The sequence below is a fragment of the Sitophilus oryzae genome, unplaced genomic scaffold (genome assembly GCF_002938485.1).
Source record: "Sitophilus oryzae breed Bouriz unplaced genomic scaffold, Soryzae_2.0 scaffold_1745_pilon_pilon, whole genome shotgun sequence".
Lineage (NCBI taxonomy): Eukaryota > Metazoa > Arthropoda > Insecta > Coleoptera > Curculionidae > Sitophilus > Sitophilus oryzae.
The window spans coordinates 2,483,027-2,499,382 of NW_022146441.1; the positions used below are offsets into that span (position 1 = coordinate 2,483,027).

Here is a 16,356-nt window from a genome sequence, read left to right on the forward strand (position 1 = left end):
GTTGTTTCTAGTAGTTGTTTAGGTTTCGCTGTATCAGGTCGAGTTTCTGCAGTGTATGTCATTATTGGTCGTACCGTTGCCTTGTAAATTCTCGCTTTAGTCTCCACCTCAATGTTTTTATTTCGCCATATTGTATCATTCAGGCATCCTGCTATTCTGGTTGCCTTTGTTGTCCGTTCTCGCACCTCCGCTTCTACATCACCATATCCTGAGATTTCTATGCCTAGATACTTAAACTTCTTCTCTTGCTGAATAACATTGCCCTCGACTTCCAGTTTGCATCTTAGTGGTACTTTTGATGTCGTCATGCATTTAGTTTTCTGGGTCGATATTATCATATTAAGTGATTTGGCAGTGCAATTAAATCGATGTAATAAGCGCTTTAGATCGTTCTCATTTTCAGCTACCAATACGGCGTCATCGGCATAGCATAGAATAGTAATTTCCTGGTCGCCCATACTGTATCCCTTCAGTAAACGTACATTTCCTATTATTTCGTCCATAATGATGTTGAAAAGAAGAGGGCTCAGGGAGTCACCTTGTCGGATACCATAGCCTACATTTATTGGTTCGGTCAGGACCCTGTTAATTTTAGCTTGAATTTGGTTCGCTTCATATATGGTTTTAACGAGGTTGTGTGGGATTTGCCTATTGTAAAGAAGGTGTACAACGTCGCTTAGCTGCACACGGTCGAACGCTTTTTCTAAATCAATAAAACACATATACGCTGGTTTGTTATATTCGATTGATTTTTCTGTTATCTGTCTTATGACAAAAACCGCGTCTGTGCATGATCTGCCCGATCTGAAACCTTGCTGTTCATCTGCTAAGCATGTTAAGTCGTTTATTTTGGTTGTTATCACTTTTGTCGTAAGTGTCGTAATTTTATTGTCGTGTATAAAACAATATTTTTTTTCATAGCCAGTTACGTTTTAAAAAATATTCAGAAATTATTATTTCAAGGAATTTATTACGAGTAGAAAAATATTGTGCTGGGTTGGCGTTGGTTTCTATGTAATTTGACAAATAAATAAAGCTGTCTCTTTAGTTGTCAGTTTCGAGTCAATATTTTTTAATTCTCTTTCGTGTCGATTGCTGATTGAATTGGAGCCAGAAAACGAAATAAGTAAATTACCAACAGATATTCTGGCTGAGGCGATAAATGCCATATCCAAACTACTTCCCCTTAAATCCCGAATAACTTATAAAAAGGAACACAAAAATTTTCAAAAATGGAAGTAATTAAAAAACGTGCGAGAAGAAATAAAGTTTTTAATCTATCCTATTTAATCTACCCGTGCGGTTAAATTACTATTTTATCTACTATTTTTGATAGATATAAGGAAATTTTAACAGTTGCTATGGAAAAAATAAAATCAATTTCTCTCTTCAAATTTCTCGCTCCATCAATAATCTAGGAACATACTTAAAATTTTCTAAATAACATGAACTGATCTCAGACATACTCCAAAACTCATATTTGATAAATAACGATGACGTAACGTTGAACGATGGCTGAACAGTCTCTTTTAAGCAAATTTATATTGAATACATAAATCTGCTTAATGTTATACGTTATTCTCGGTTTCCTGGAAAGCAATTTACCGAAAATATAGCTTACGTACAAACGAATCTCGAGCAGACTCTAAAAACCGCCCTTTTTAATGGAGCACGATGGAAGATAATATTATATAAGCATTAGGTCTGTAAAAAAATCAGTTACAAAATAAAACCCGACAGGACGAAATAAGATTTTCCTTTCTAAATTTTTCTTTTCGCATTTTTTCTCTACTTTCAATTTTCCCAACGAGAAATTTCATTATTCGATAACGATAACAAGATTTTTTAAAGAGTCTTTGCAGAGAATAAGTAGAAATAACATTTAAATATGAAAAAAAAGAACTATATTTGATAACGATCAAACTTTCAAATAAACCGCAAAAATAAACGTCTTGAGTTTATTACAGTTGGGGGTTGGAACCTTTGGTGTTACACAGCAAAAGAAAACACTAAATCACCACAATACACCAAAACACTTTTACTTTTACACTGGACGCGCGTTTCGCTAACCATGTTAGCATCATCAGCAGATGATCAAGACTACAGATGATAAGACAGTCTTGATCATCTGCTGATGATGCTAACATGGTTAGCGAAACGCACGTCCAGTGTAAAAGTAAGTTTGGTGTATTGTGGTGATTTAGTGTTTTTTTTCTTGAGTTTAGCTGACAATGAGGAAGATGCATATATTTTATTTTTCGCCAGAAACTGTTCAATTTATTAGAATAAATATGTATAAGTGCAAAAAAAAATTTTTCTTGAAAGCAGTACCACAATTTTATAAAATGGGCCATTAAAATACTATGGATAACGCAAACGACGCCTCGCGAATTGAAACGATATTCTGTTGGTCTGACGTCACCCGCCGTTCTCATCGACACGCGATGGCCAGCAGCAGCCAGACGTGTTCCGTTTATGTACGTATTTAGGTGACGTACTAAGACATTTTTGTTGCTTTTAGCGTTTATTGAAGGAGTTTTTTATGCTTTTTTTGTGCAGTTAGTATTTGTATGTGTTGTGTGTTCTAAGAATTTTTTAAGTAATGGCAGATTCCGGGTTTGTAAAAGCACAATCAGATAACTTGCCAAAAGTCGATGCTTTTATGTTGGCTGCTTTTATAAATACAAATTCCCAATTTATTGGTGCTGAATTACGAGGAAAAAAACACAGAGGTATGTAACATTTATTCTTTGTAGTACTGAGGCATATTTAAGTATAAGTAGGTACCTACTGTTACGAATTTTTATATAGTTATAAATTAATGTTATAAACTTATTTTTCAGATCAGGTAGGGAGACGTATGGAGATAATGCTGTAGGTTATGTAGAAGTGAAAAGAGACAAAAATATTTCTTTAGTACGTGGAAAAATAACTCCAGAGCATAGCGTGAAAAAGAAAGTTTTTTTTTATATATTGACACCCCCTTACCCTTGTTATTTTTAAAGATTGTTTTTTTTACGAAATTATAGGAAATAAATTGTGTATCAGTAATAAAAATGTTATACAAGGTGTCCCATAAGCAAACGCCAAAATTAAGTTACTTTTTTAAGTGAAACACCCTATATATTTTTGGATTCTTCGGAAATTTCTAGATATTCTAGATATATTTCATGTATAATATCCTATACCTATCTTCAAATGTTTACGAAATATTGACAGTTGAAAAGCGAAAAATACCTACAATTTTCTGGACCACCTTTTTTGAGACACTCTGTATAACAAGAATTAATTTTAAAAGAGAGTATATGAAAAACCATGCAACTTTTTTATTTAATGTTTTCTTCTAAAACTTGCAGTTAAGGCTGTATATGGGTGTCAAAATATAATGAATACCCTGTACAGTACGTCTGTCCGTTCTGTAGCTACGGGGTATCCGTGAGAGGGGAAACAATATTCTCTCGATGTTTTTCGTAAAAAAATAGACGACGCGTCCCATCAATAAAAATTCAACAAATTTGCAAGTAGCCAATAAAATGAGTGGGCGGAGCGTTTTTTTGGGCGGTGACGCACTCGTCAAATCGACGTATAAAATATATTGCTGTTTATTTAAATGTTTTTTGTCCGCATTCCTTTCATAGACACATATCCAGCAGATGTACTGTACATTCAAATTTCATATATCTATGTAAGACAATATACATAAATATATGAACTTACATCAAAATGATCTTCACAACAATAAATCGTAAAAATAGAGGATAATTTAACGTTTTTCTTTTCATCTCTTCTCATGGCCTTGGAGCATTTTTTTCTGTTTTCGCTCATCCATTACTATTTATAAATAGCACTAATTACTAATTATGTATTAATTAACAAAAATAACTAAAATTTTGACACGGATTCAACAGCGTTTAAAAGCAAACTGTGTAAAATAAACACGCGTCTGGCTCCACTCAACCAGAAGAACGGCGGGTGACGTCACAGCGGCAAGGCGCGGTAGAGAGCGTTTGCCCGGCCATTTAAATTAACAATATTTAATTATTTTATATTAGAGGCATTTCTTAACCGATATCAACGATTTTTTTTTGTTCAATTTTTTTAAAACCATTATTTAAAAACATGCATTTTCCTCATTGAAAATCATGAAATTAAGGGACAACAAACGGCAACATAGTTGGGTGCCCGAGTAGACTAGTTGGACGTAGACGCTAGTTGCGCCATTTAATTGAAGCTCTTTAAAACATCATTTTCGAGTATAATTTTGTCGTGATAAGATAGCATATTCGATCGTCGCTCCGCGCTAACGATATTATAATGCAAAATTAATCGCCGCTAAAGTTTCTCATGGAAAACTATCGAACGCAGCCTAGTTTACGGCTCACGTGCGAATTATTAGATCGCGCCTCAGCGTAAATATAACATTAATTGAATTGGGGATATGCGAAAATTTAATGGGATATTGCCACGATTCCGGTATCCACCTGTCAGACCTAATGTAATTACGTCATGCAATAATAATAATTTGGTTGTCGTTTCGGAACGAGGCGAGGGGATGTTGTAACAAGGGTGTATTTTATGGTTATTAGCGTCTCATCCCCGAAAAGTTGCTGGGACTGAATAGAATTAATATAAGCTTGATGAATTTCAGTTGATTTCAAAACATTCCGACCCCAGCGCTGCCTACGGCAGAAATCCGAAATTTTCGCTGTGTTTCACGCCGCACACTGGTTCGCTCTTATGGACGTACGTGGCCAAAACCTGTATTTTATTATATCAGTGAAAATGAATGTATCAGTTAATATTTTTTAGTAAATCTATAAATATTTAGGCGTTTGGAGTTGCCTAATATATAAAAAAAGTTCTTTATCATTAGGCGTTTTCAATGATGATGGTTCATTAGAATTTAAAAGTGTTATTTATTTACCAATAATTACAAGGGTATTACTTTATAAAGGTATTTAACAAAAATTGAAAAAAAAAACAGATTGAAGAATGCTTAGAACATAACCGGTATATAGTTCATAAGCTAATAAATATATAGATACAGAGTGGCCTATTAGTGTGAGAAAGTCCAATATCATCGTTGTAGACGAAAATATGAAAAAAAGTATTATATAGATATTTGCATGGTTTATAACAGTGCATATCCTAAAAATATTTTGTTATATACAGGGTATCAAAAAAAGTAATGATTCAAAGCGTTGTCTTTTTTAAATCACAGCATAAAATTGTGCATATAGGACACTATTTTTATTTGGAAAACTATGCGGTGTTGCCATGCTATTTCTTCTTTATTAAAATTTTGGTTAATAATAGTAGGTACCTACATATATCCGAAAATTGGTTAAAACCTGAAGTTAATTTATATTTGTTAATATCTAGTACTATACTATGTTAATACCCTGAACTTTACCTATATTTTCTTAACACCAAAGAAACGAGAATAAATTTGTGAAGAAAAACTCACATTAATGTGTGCCGGTTATTTTTTTATGGCGTGGCTAACAATGTAATATTTAAAATACTCTATTTCAATTTTTGAAATGCACATTTCTTAGCCATGCAACATTTATATAAAACTTTTGTTTACGAAGACAATTTATGCTGAATAGCAGATATTAGCAGCTAATTTGACATGGTTCTTAAAAAAGACATTATGAAGTTTCATTTAAGTTAAAAACAATCACTTAGTTCAGCTTCGATATCCTTGATTTAGTTATGTATAAAAATATATTTCAAAGGTACAATATATTTTGATATTTTGAAATGGTTAGTATTATTTTTTTTTTCATTTTATTTATCAAAAACTGATATTATATGAGGAAAGTAGACGTGCAGTATAGTCTAATTATAATATGCACTATTTTATATTATTTTGAAAACACTAAGCGAGTAATTTATTCATTGTCGATACAAAAATAGTTAAATGCTTTTTTAGACTATTGTATATAAAATGTTATTACATAGGTGCTCTAAAGTGAATTTTTCCAAAATATATTACCAAACAAAAAAATTATATACCAAACCAAACCAAACCAAACCAAAACAAACCTTTCATGTTTTTAAATATAGATTATAAAATATTTGATCATATATGATCAAAATAATTTTTTTCGATATATTGAGTTTTGGCCAAATTTTTATAAGGGAGGGAACTACTGTGCGCCGTTCCGGTTACAGTTTATGTTGATTGCATTAAAATAATATTGAAATCGTGGCTTTGTCGTAATATTTAAGTATTTTAGTTTTTTGCTAGTGCAGTTATTTATACTAATATATAAAATCCCTAAGTGACTGACTCACTGATTCATCACGATCCTGCTCAAACCACTCAACGTAAGAAGCTCAATTTTGGCATAGATGTTGATTCTAGGGTGTATAGGTTCGATAAGGAGGGCTTTTTCAAAATTCCAGTTCCAAGGGGGTGAAACCACCCCTCAAATATTACAATATTTTCCGAAAAAACGCTTAAACACTTATATTTTATTGTTTTTTTTACATATTTTAAGATTTTTTAAAAATGTATACAGGGTGTTTTGAAAAATCTGGTCATTGATTAATCACGATCCTGCTTAAAGCCCTTGACGTAAAAAGCTGATTTTTGGAAAACGGATTGACTTTAGGGTGGAGAGGTTCGATAAGAAGGGATTTTTCGAAACTCGAATTCTAAGGGGGTGAAACCACCCCTCAAATATTAGAATATTTTTTATTTAAAACCGGTGAGTTTTTCGGAAAAACTCTTAAACACGTATATTTTATTTTGTTGTTTTACATATTTTAAGATTTTTTAAAAATTTATACAGGGTGTTTCATAAAATATAACCATTGAGTAATCACGATTCTGCATAAACTATTTGACGTTTACAGCTGATTTTTGGCAAACGGATTGACTGTGGGGTGTAGTAATCTCAAATTCCAAGAGGGTGAAAACGCCCCTCAAATATTAAAATGTTTGTTATTTAAAAAAACGGTTAGTCTTTCGGGAAACCGTTCGAACACGCATAATTTATTTTTTTTACATATTTTGAATTTTTTTAAAAAATCATACAGTGTGTTCCGAAAAATTGGGTAATTAGTTAACCACTATTCTGCTTAAACTGCTTGACGTAAAAAGCTTATTTTTGGCAAACGGATTTTTCGGAAGTCAAATTCGAACGAGATGAAACTACCCCTCAAATATTACCAAGTTATATAATAATATCGCCATATTGTATATTGTTTTTTCTCATGCTGACATAAATGTGAGAAAATTTTATCCAATTTGTATGTTAATGGAAATTCTTGCTTTGCTTTATCATCACCATTACAAATGATTAATTCGACGCGAACGAAGTCGCGGGTACACGCTAGTTATTTAATAAATTTTTCATATACTCCCTATTTAAACCCGTCTATTTGTATATATCAGTAGTCTACGATATTCTCCGATGGTGGCAGCACCAAACCTATAGATAAATTTAAAACAAGAGAAGCTACGTATTGATTTTGTAAACAATCCTTTTTTTGTGGTTGTAATATCCGGTTACAATTCCAAATTACTGGTGTTTTTCAAAGGTCGACCCACCCATATAACTTTTTGTTTTTTCAGAAAAAAATACATTTTTAGATTAATATACTGATCTTCAATTTTTTTTTACAGTTGGATGTCCTGAAACAGTGTTACAGCTATCCAAAAACCCATAGAAAATCTTTGGTAAGTAAAAAAACTATTATATCATAATCCGTTGATGAATATAAAGTAGGTATAAATAAATTTAGGAGATTTATTCCTAAAATTACATACTACACTGAAATAGACTAAGGGCTGGCAAAGGTTAGTCTTGGGTCGAGATTTCCGTATGTAAGAAGAGTACAATGCGTTTATAATGTACTGAACAAAGAGAGGACAGTAAACACGTTGCCAAACGTATGAAATAACCCGAGAAACTGTGCACATCGCTAAGAGACGTGGAAAGGGATATAGCAGATTTGTCGCAGTTGACCGGTCGACCCAATCAATACCTCTGTCAGTACTTAAAGTTCTAGGGAAAGGTGTAGGTCATGCGTTCAGCTTCACGATTTAATTACGTCTCGTGATACTTAATTTGTTTATTTATTACAAGTCGTTGTAATTTTCCTTATAGCTTGAATTTTTTTAAGTGCAAGCTAGAAACACTTGCATTTTTGGTAAAAATAAGTGGAATTGAGTGGGTGTTTGATAGTGGTCGCGCTATTAGAACTCTACTACTGAATTCAAAAATCGATATCTCGAAATCTATTAGAAATAATAGGTTGTAGTTTTTTCAAGAACTTTGTTAATATTTCTGCTGTATTTTCTTTGTAGACAGTATGTGAAAATCTTTATCAATAAAAAAATTACACGATTGCTGAAAATTGCTATGCTCTAAAAGTAAACGGATGGATTGTTTACAATTTTTGTATGGAAAAAACAACCTTATCGAATTTTTCTTATGTAAACATATTGTAAAATATCCGATCCTGAAAATAAAAAAAAGTTTCAATATCTAAAGTGGTTCTTGAGTTATGGCCTGTTATTTGTTAAAAAGTTAGTTTTTAAATTATCGCGATTACTGACGTTTTCTCGTTATAAAAAAAATGACACCCTAACTATATCCTTATAATTCCATTTCAGATGCTCAGAAACATGTCTAATGATTTTATCTAGTTATCTCTTGAAAAAAAAGTCTTTTAAAAATAAGCGGTTTGCGATCGTGATTTTACTTTACTTGATAGGGAAAGGCGTATTGGCAACGCCGCAACAGCACACTGTCGCGCGTCGCGTCGGTCGGTCGCATTTCTCTCACTCCGACTTAATTAGATCCCTGTGCGATTTACTTCCACACATGTAAATGCCGACCCAAAAGTAACAGTTGCCAGCACGGTATAGTTGTCAATCTATCGTAAGATGGTACAAATACCGTTTGATGTATTGCTTTGGCTACTGAAAAATGCGCTTACCTGTTCTATATTAAAGAAGAAAGATTTACTGCTATGACGGTGTTCCACGAATAAAAGGGTTCAATAGATTGATAATTAAGATTATCAATTAGAGATATAAAGAAAACTATATTTCAGTTTTTCAGTTTTTGGCGTAGTAATAATACACTAAATATTATTAGATAATAGTTATATTTTATACAAGACGATAAAATATTTGTTATAGATAAATAATATTTTAAGTTTGCTTAACATTTTTTAGAAATGTCCGAAAGCCAGTTATTTTGGTTTGAAAAATTAAAAAAATATATATAACCACTGGATTTTTTATGGGTTTTCTTTTTTGAAGAACACTTAATATGTCAAACTATTATTAAAAAACTACTAAACTAATTACTTTTACTGAACCCTGTTCTATTCTGAGAATTACTCTTTGTTGTACGCCTATGACTGGATTTATATTTCGAACTTCTTCAAATATCATTTAAGAAATTGTTACTGAACCGTGAAAAAATTCGATCGTAAGGCTTTATAGGTCGTTTGGGATAACAGGAACATATAATTTTACACTCAGGCTCCTCCTTGTTCTAAATTTGGATATCGAAGGTGTTTTTCTAACGTTTTTTTTTTATTTTAGCCACTTATTTTTAATGTAAAAGACTTTATTAGATGAAAATCATAAAATAAAAATACTTTTCTTTGGGTTAGCTTATAATAGACAGGATATCCCAATATTCCTTGGATTTAAGTCATTTTTGAAAATGCAAAAATAGCCAAAATTGAGCATTTCCTCAATTTTTTCCATACATAGTCATGAAAATTGGCGATTTTTGTCATGTCAGTGATTTTATTAAAACTGCTGTTATTTAATAATTAAAAGAGATGTATATATATATATATATATATATATATATATATATATATATATATATATATATATATATATATATATATATATATATATATATATATATATATAAATAAAGTTTCATCATCATCATTTAATTCACACTGGTTAAGGTACTATTTTATAGTTAATCTACTCTTTTTGATAGATATAATGCAATTTTAACAGTAGATATGGAAAAAATTAAATTTCTTCATTTCCATTGACAAAAACACTCTCAATTCTGTGTTAGAGGCTTTATAGTATTGTTAGAGCTATGATAAAATCAAATGAAAATATGAAACAACAAAAAAATATATTTTGACCTCACGTTATCGACTGGATGGATCAAACACAACGGCAGCTTAATTTTTATTGAAATTTTAAATTACCCCGGATTGTACAGCATGCACGAGTTTGCGTTTAAAAAACAATAAAAAACACATTTTTAATTTTGTTCGTTTGCTGGTGTTGTCGGGCATAGGCAATACAAAAAAAATCAAAGCAAAATCAAACATGAAATGCATTTTTGATTAATTTTCGAATCTACGATCGGCCATGAAAGTCCATGTATATAGGCAAAGTTAATTAGTGTTGAATTAAAAAATTACACAAACCAACGAAAATATAAAGTGAAACGTATTTTTAAACTTTGGACGCCCCCATTTTACGATCATTTTTAACTATGCCAATAAACGAAAAATAAAATAAATTATTATAGAAAATTTATTAATTTATTAAGTGACTGACCCACTGATTAATCACGATCCTGCTCAAACCACTCAACGTAAGAAGCTCAATTTTGGCATACAGGTTGATTCTAGGGTGTAGAGGTTTTCGAAATTCCAGTTCCAAGGGGGTGAAACCACCTCTCAAATATTACAATGTTTTTTATTTAAAAAATGGTCAAGTTTCCGAAAAAACGCTTATACACGTACATTTTATTTTTGTTTTTTACATATTTTAAGATTTTTTAAAAATGTATACAGGGTGTTTCAAAAAATCTGGTTATTGATTAATCACGATCCTGCTTAAAGCGCTTGACGTAAAAAGCTGATTTTTGGAAAACGGATTGACTTTAGGGTGTAAAGGTTCGATAAAAAAGGACTTTTCGAAACTCGAATTCTAAGGGGGTGAAACCAACCCTCAAATATTAGAATATTTTTTATTTCAACCGGTGAGCTTTTCGGAAAAACTCTTAAACACGTATATTTTATTTTGTTGTTTTACATATTTTAAGATTTTTTAAAAATGTATACAGGGTGTTTCATAAAATATGACCATTGAGTAATCACGATTCTGCTTAAACTGCTTGACGTTTAAAGCTGATTTTTAGCAAACGGATTGACTGTGGGGTGTAGAGGTTCTATAAGGAGGGGTTTCTCGAATCTCAAATTCCAAGAGGGTGAAAACGGCCCTCAAATATTACAATATTTGTTATTTAAAAAACGGTTAGTCTTTCGGGAAAACGCTTGGACACGCATAATTTATTTTGTTTTTTTACATATTTTGAAATTTTTAAAAAAATAGGGTGTTCCAAAAAATTGGGTAATTGATTAACCACGATTCTTTGTTTATCTAGATTTTTCAGAGCACTATGAACGAACTCAGCTTGTATGTTTGAAATAATCGTCCAGTTGGCTTAAAAATGAAGATCGATGACATTTCCCATATAATTTTACTTTCAAAATTCTGATATATATCTTCATTCCTAAGCCATCTATGACGCCATTTTTTTTTCAGTTTTGTTATAATTAATTTTGTCTCTTGATCTACTTGTAACATTATTCCTTTAATTTTATTAATTTATTGTGGTGAAATTAATTTCTGTTGTATATTTGATATTAAACATATTTATAAAAAATGGTGTATTTTTTATGTTTTTATGTATGTCAAAAATAAATGAAGAATTAAATTTTTTTGTTATTTTAAACTTCCCGCCATGCGTGACAATCTAGTCCGTAGTTCCTACAAGCGATATTGGGGGCGCTAGTAGCAGTAGACTTGTCAACAGTGTCAAATTTAAACGTCAATTTCACTTTCCAATATTTAGCAAGGCGCTAGCACTTCTTCTTGTGTATGTGTTTTGTGTACTCTCTATTGTCTGTGATCAGATTTCACGGGTAGAGGGTGTGGTCTTGGCTTAACCGTCTGGATCAAGAGGAGACAACCTCACAAAAAAAACCTGGCTAGATAGAAGACTAGCCTCTACTGATCTCAACCCATTGGAAGCACCCCATTGTATTTTCTTCCTCTTACCGCATGCGGGGCTCTGTAGAAGAGGACTGACTAACCCACAAAACACATACACAAGAAGAAGTGCTAGCGCCTTGCTAAATATTGAAAAGTGAAATTGACGTTTAAATTTGACACTGTTGACAAGTCTACTGCTACTTGCGCCCCCAATATCGCTTGTAGGAACTACTGACTAGATTGTCACGTATGGCGGGAAGTTTAAAAAAATAATGCACTCGCTGGTCCTCGCGGCCTCAGTGGACGGTCCCACCCGGGACTCACTCTTAGTAAAATACAAAAACCACGATTCTGCTTAAACTGCCAACATATCATAATATCGCCATATTGTTTTTTCTCATGCTGACATAAATGTGAGAAAAATTTATCCAGTTTGTATGTTAATGGAAATTCTTGCTTTGCTTTATCATCAACATTACAAATGATTAATTCGACGCGAACGAAGTCGCGGGTACACGCTAGTGAAAATATAAAATGGTCAATGGGGGCATGAAAATTCAATAAATTTTCTAACCAATCGAAGTCTTTAAATTCAACCAATAAAATTAATATCGTATCATCGTATCGTCGGATAACGGATGCATAAAAATCAAACTGTGTGTTTTATTTTGCTGAACATATCAAACTGAAAAATTTCGTACGAAAAAAAAAAACTCTCCATTTCATCACCTCCTGAATATTTTCGCACATATCTCTATGCTATTATATCCGAATTTATTCAGTTTGATTCTCGTTGAATAGAACAGGTGCAAAGTTGTCGGGGAAAATTATTAAAAGCAGAGTATAGTGCGTCGAGACCGATCAGCAAGTCAAATTAGTTACAAACACCATCGACACAGAACAGATTAATTTATTCTCGGAAGGGATCCGAACCCTTTTAAGCTATACCTGCGAGCTGTAACTTCGAACTGGCATATATTATACTCAAAATCAATGAACTAGTTTCCGAATATAGCAGGTATTATTATACGTTTAATAGAAGGAGATTTTGAATGATCATATACAGGCTCGCCCAGAAATAAGTGCAAGTATTTTAACTTGTAGTATATTTCGGCCTCAGAAACACGCCTATGAGTTTTTTTTGAAAATTGGGAATTTTTTGAAAAAAATTTTGGAAATTTTTTTGGTTTTAAGTTAAAAAACATAATTTCGTGATAATATAGCAACATAGGTATAGTCTGTCCAACGAGAAGATCCTTGAAAGTGATAGATGTGTCTGTCATTTTAATTTCAAAGTAGTTTATTTTATTTTACAAAGAAATAAGTTGGTACAACTGGAACGCATAGCAGGATATATTTAAAATTTGATTGACAAGATGACAAGTGATTACTTCAAAATATTGTGAAAAAAACTGTATAAAACTGAAAAAATGTAATCGAGTTATTTTATTTAATAAAAACGGTATGTGTTAATACAAAACAAACAAAAACAAGACACTACATACCAAAAAAATATGAAAAATAACTATTATTTACTTTCAAGCTTTATGAAACTACCCGCATTTATGATTATATTTATCAATATAACTTATGTACAAATACAAATTTGTAATATTCCACAGGAATAAATAAAACAACATAGGTAAATAAAACAAACTATTTTATTAATAATAACACCTACCAAATTTTATACCTTAAAGGTTGATTAATTAACTTTAATCTTAATTTTTTTAAACCAGTACCTTTTGACATTATTTTTCTGCAGTACTAAAATCCATTATTTACCTATCGTGTGATGTCGATATTTTACAGCTACTCCAATTTTTAGTATGTGTTTAGTTTGACCCTTCTACCATATACGAGATGCACTTATCTACGACGAAATGGTATACAAACTTTATCGATGGCAACTTCATTGGTGTATAAAACTTTCTACCTGAGCAGCGAGTATAAACCATAAACTGTGCTCTGGGTCTACAGTTAATTTTCACTCGATTTTTCCTCCACTTGACTTCAAAAGACACAAAACACACGTAATAACACGAATCAAAATGCATCATCTTCCAAAACGCAGGGTATTTAACAAAAGTTGACACAAAATTCTAACCTATAATTTGGCAAGACTTTGACAAGCGTCAAAAATTACAAAAATCTAAAGGCGAGTTCATACGCATTGGCGTCCGTTTGTCGTTCATCGTTCCGTCAAACCAATAAAATTGAAATACGATCTGTCATTTTTTAAATAAACCAATAAAACTGGTTAAAAACAACCAGACACGACGTATGACGGATTTATATTTAAACCCATCCATAGATAACTTAAAAATTATTAGAAACTTTTTTAGTAAAATAAATAGATTGGTATGGGACGTTATCTGCTTTTCTTCTGTCATCGTCTGTCGAAATCTCAACTGAGAAAAAAAACAGAGTATAGTAGATTAAATTTACATGAAAGAAAACTCCAGTGGTTCTCAAAATTTTAGCAAAAAAGCATTTTTTGTTTAAATTTTCAAAATAAAGTAACTCGGTTATTTTGGACTTATTTGAAAAATGGTAAAGAGAAAAAATGTTTCTTTTGAACAGATCTACCACCCATTAAAATACTTGCACTTATTTCTGGGACACCCTGTGTATACAGGGTGGCGCCCCTCATTCGCCTCGGTTGATTATACGAAAACGGAAGATATAGAAACAATTTTTTATGAGTGTTGGACATAAAATAAGGCATTTATTATAAGGGTTTCATATGTTTAAATGCTTTGGTTTTTGAGATATTTAAAAATATTTAAATATGCCTGCTATAATAAAATTAATTTATTGTATTTTATTAAACGTTGTGTACTATTAAAATAGTGAATAAATGACACATTTTTAAATATTTTTTTTAAAGAGTAAATGATTGAGTCGTTAATCATCAGCGATTTATTTTGTAAATTTGAATCGCCTAAAATATTTTGCCTGGTAATAAAAAGCTTTTGAATATAGTTTTCCGAAAATCTATCATTAGAATTTATATTCGGAGAAAAGATGAATTTACCGTGTTTACGTTGAACGAAAAATAATCATAACATTTGGATAACGACTGGGTGTGAGCAATAAATTTATGATGTATGATCTTTTGTTATAGCTTTGACACATCTAACTGTTTAAACCCCGATTTCAAGGCGTATATTCTCGTAAGTAGCAAAATAAAATAATAATATTCACCAAAATACGCCAAAATACTACTTTTGCATTGGATGCGCCTTTCGCTAAACATGCAAATTCAAGAGAATGATGATAGTATTCCTGCAGTAATTTTTGTGATATCATTACCCATCGATTCAAAGTTGGTCAAAGAATGCCTAGAGAAGCTGAACAAATTAGGCAGTACATTTTGTACATGTTGTACATGTGTACATTTTCTAATCAATTTCGAATATTTTTCATTCTATTGATTTTATGGAAAGCACTGTTCATTAAAATGTTGTATCCTATGTTATAGGGCTTGTTTCTCTCTACAGTTTCCTGTCTCACAATATACTGTTTGTGTCCGGGAAGGGTTCATAGTTTCATAGTTGTCGATTTTCGAAAGAAATCAGTACACGTATATTATTTCGTATATTTTTCATTTTATTCATTTTATGGAAAGCACTGTTCATTAAAATGTTGTATTCTATGTTATAGGGCTTGTTTCTCTATACAATTTCCTGTCTCACAATGTACCGTTCGTGTCGGGGAAGGGATCATAGTTTCATAGTTGTCCATTTTCGAAAAAAATCAGTACACGTATATTATTTCGTATATATTTCATATTATTCATTTTATGGAAAGCACTGTTCATTAAAATGTTGTATTCTATGTTATAGGGCTTGTTTTAGAAAGGGTGACCCAATAGATGTTAATAATTTAAAATTAATGAAACAAATCTCAAATTGCAGGCGAATAATCCAACAATTGTTAGGTTATTATTATATTTTTTATCCCATTTATTTCTTTATGTGCTTAACATCTAATGGCCATATTGTGTATCAAGGCTATTGTTATTTAAATTTTAGTACAAAATCGCATTGTTTCATATCGATCACATTTCAGGCACATCGCACATTTCCAACATTTCACGGGTATCCAGTCGATAGAGTTAATAATTTTACATGGAAATTTTCCCATTGGCGTGCTTCAGAATTTACCTCCTGAAATTATATATTGAAACCTTCAATAACATTAACATTGATACAATGGTTATCACCACACTCTGAAGGGCGTTGGTTATATTCTCGCACTTTTATTTCCATTTTTTGAAAGTAACAACTACATTTTTCCATTTAGAATTTAGAATAAGTGGGAGGGGGGTTAATCTC

The 16,356-nt window shown here is 31.6% G+C and overlaps 1 protein-coding gene across 2 annotated transcripts in view; it reads left to right on the forward strand.

The window, feature by feature from the left end:
• Nucleotides 1–16,356, forward strand: part of LOC115881970 (1-phosphatidylinositol 4,5-bisphosphate phosphodiesterase epsilon-1-like) — a 264,861-nt gene that overhangs the window by 87,399 nt on the left and 161,106 nt on the right. For both annotated transcript variants that reach the window (XM_030899730.1, XM_030899729.1), the window contains exon 2: nt 7,640–7,693. The gene's annotated coding sequence lies outside the window, so the exon portion shown is untranslated. The remainder of the gene's footprint in view (nt 1–7,639; nt 7,694–16,356) is intronic.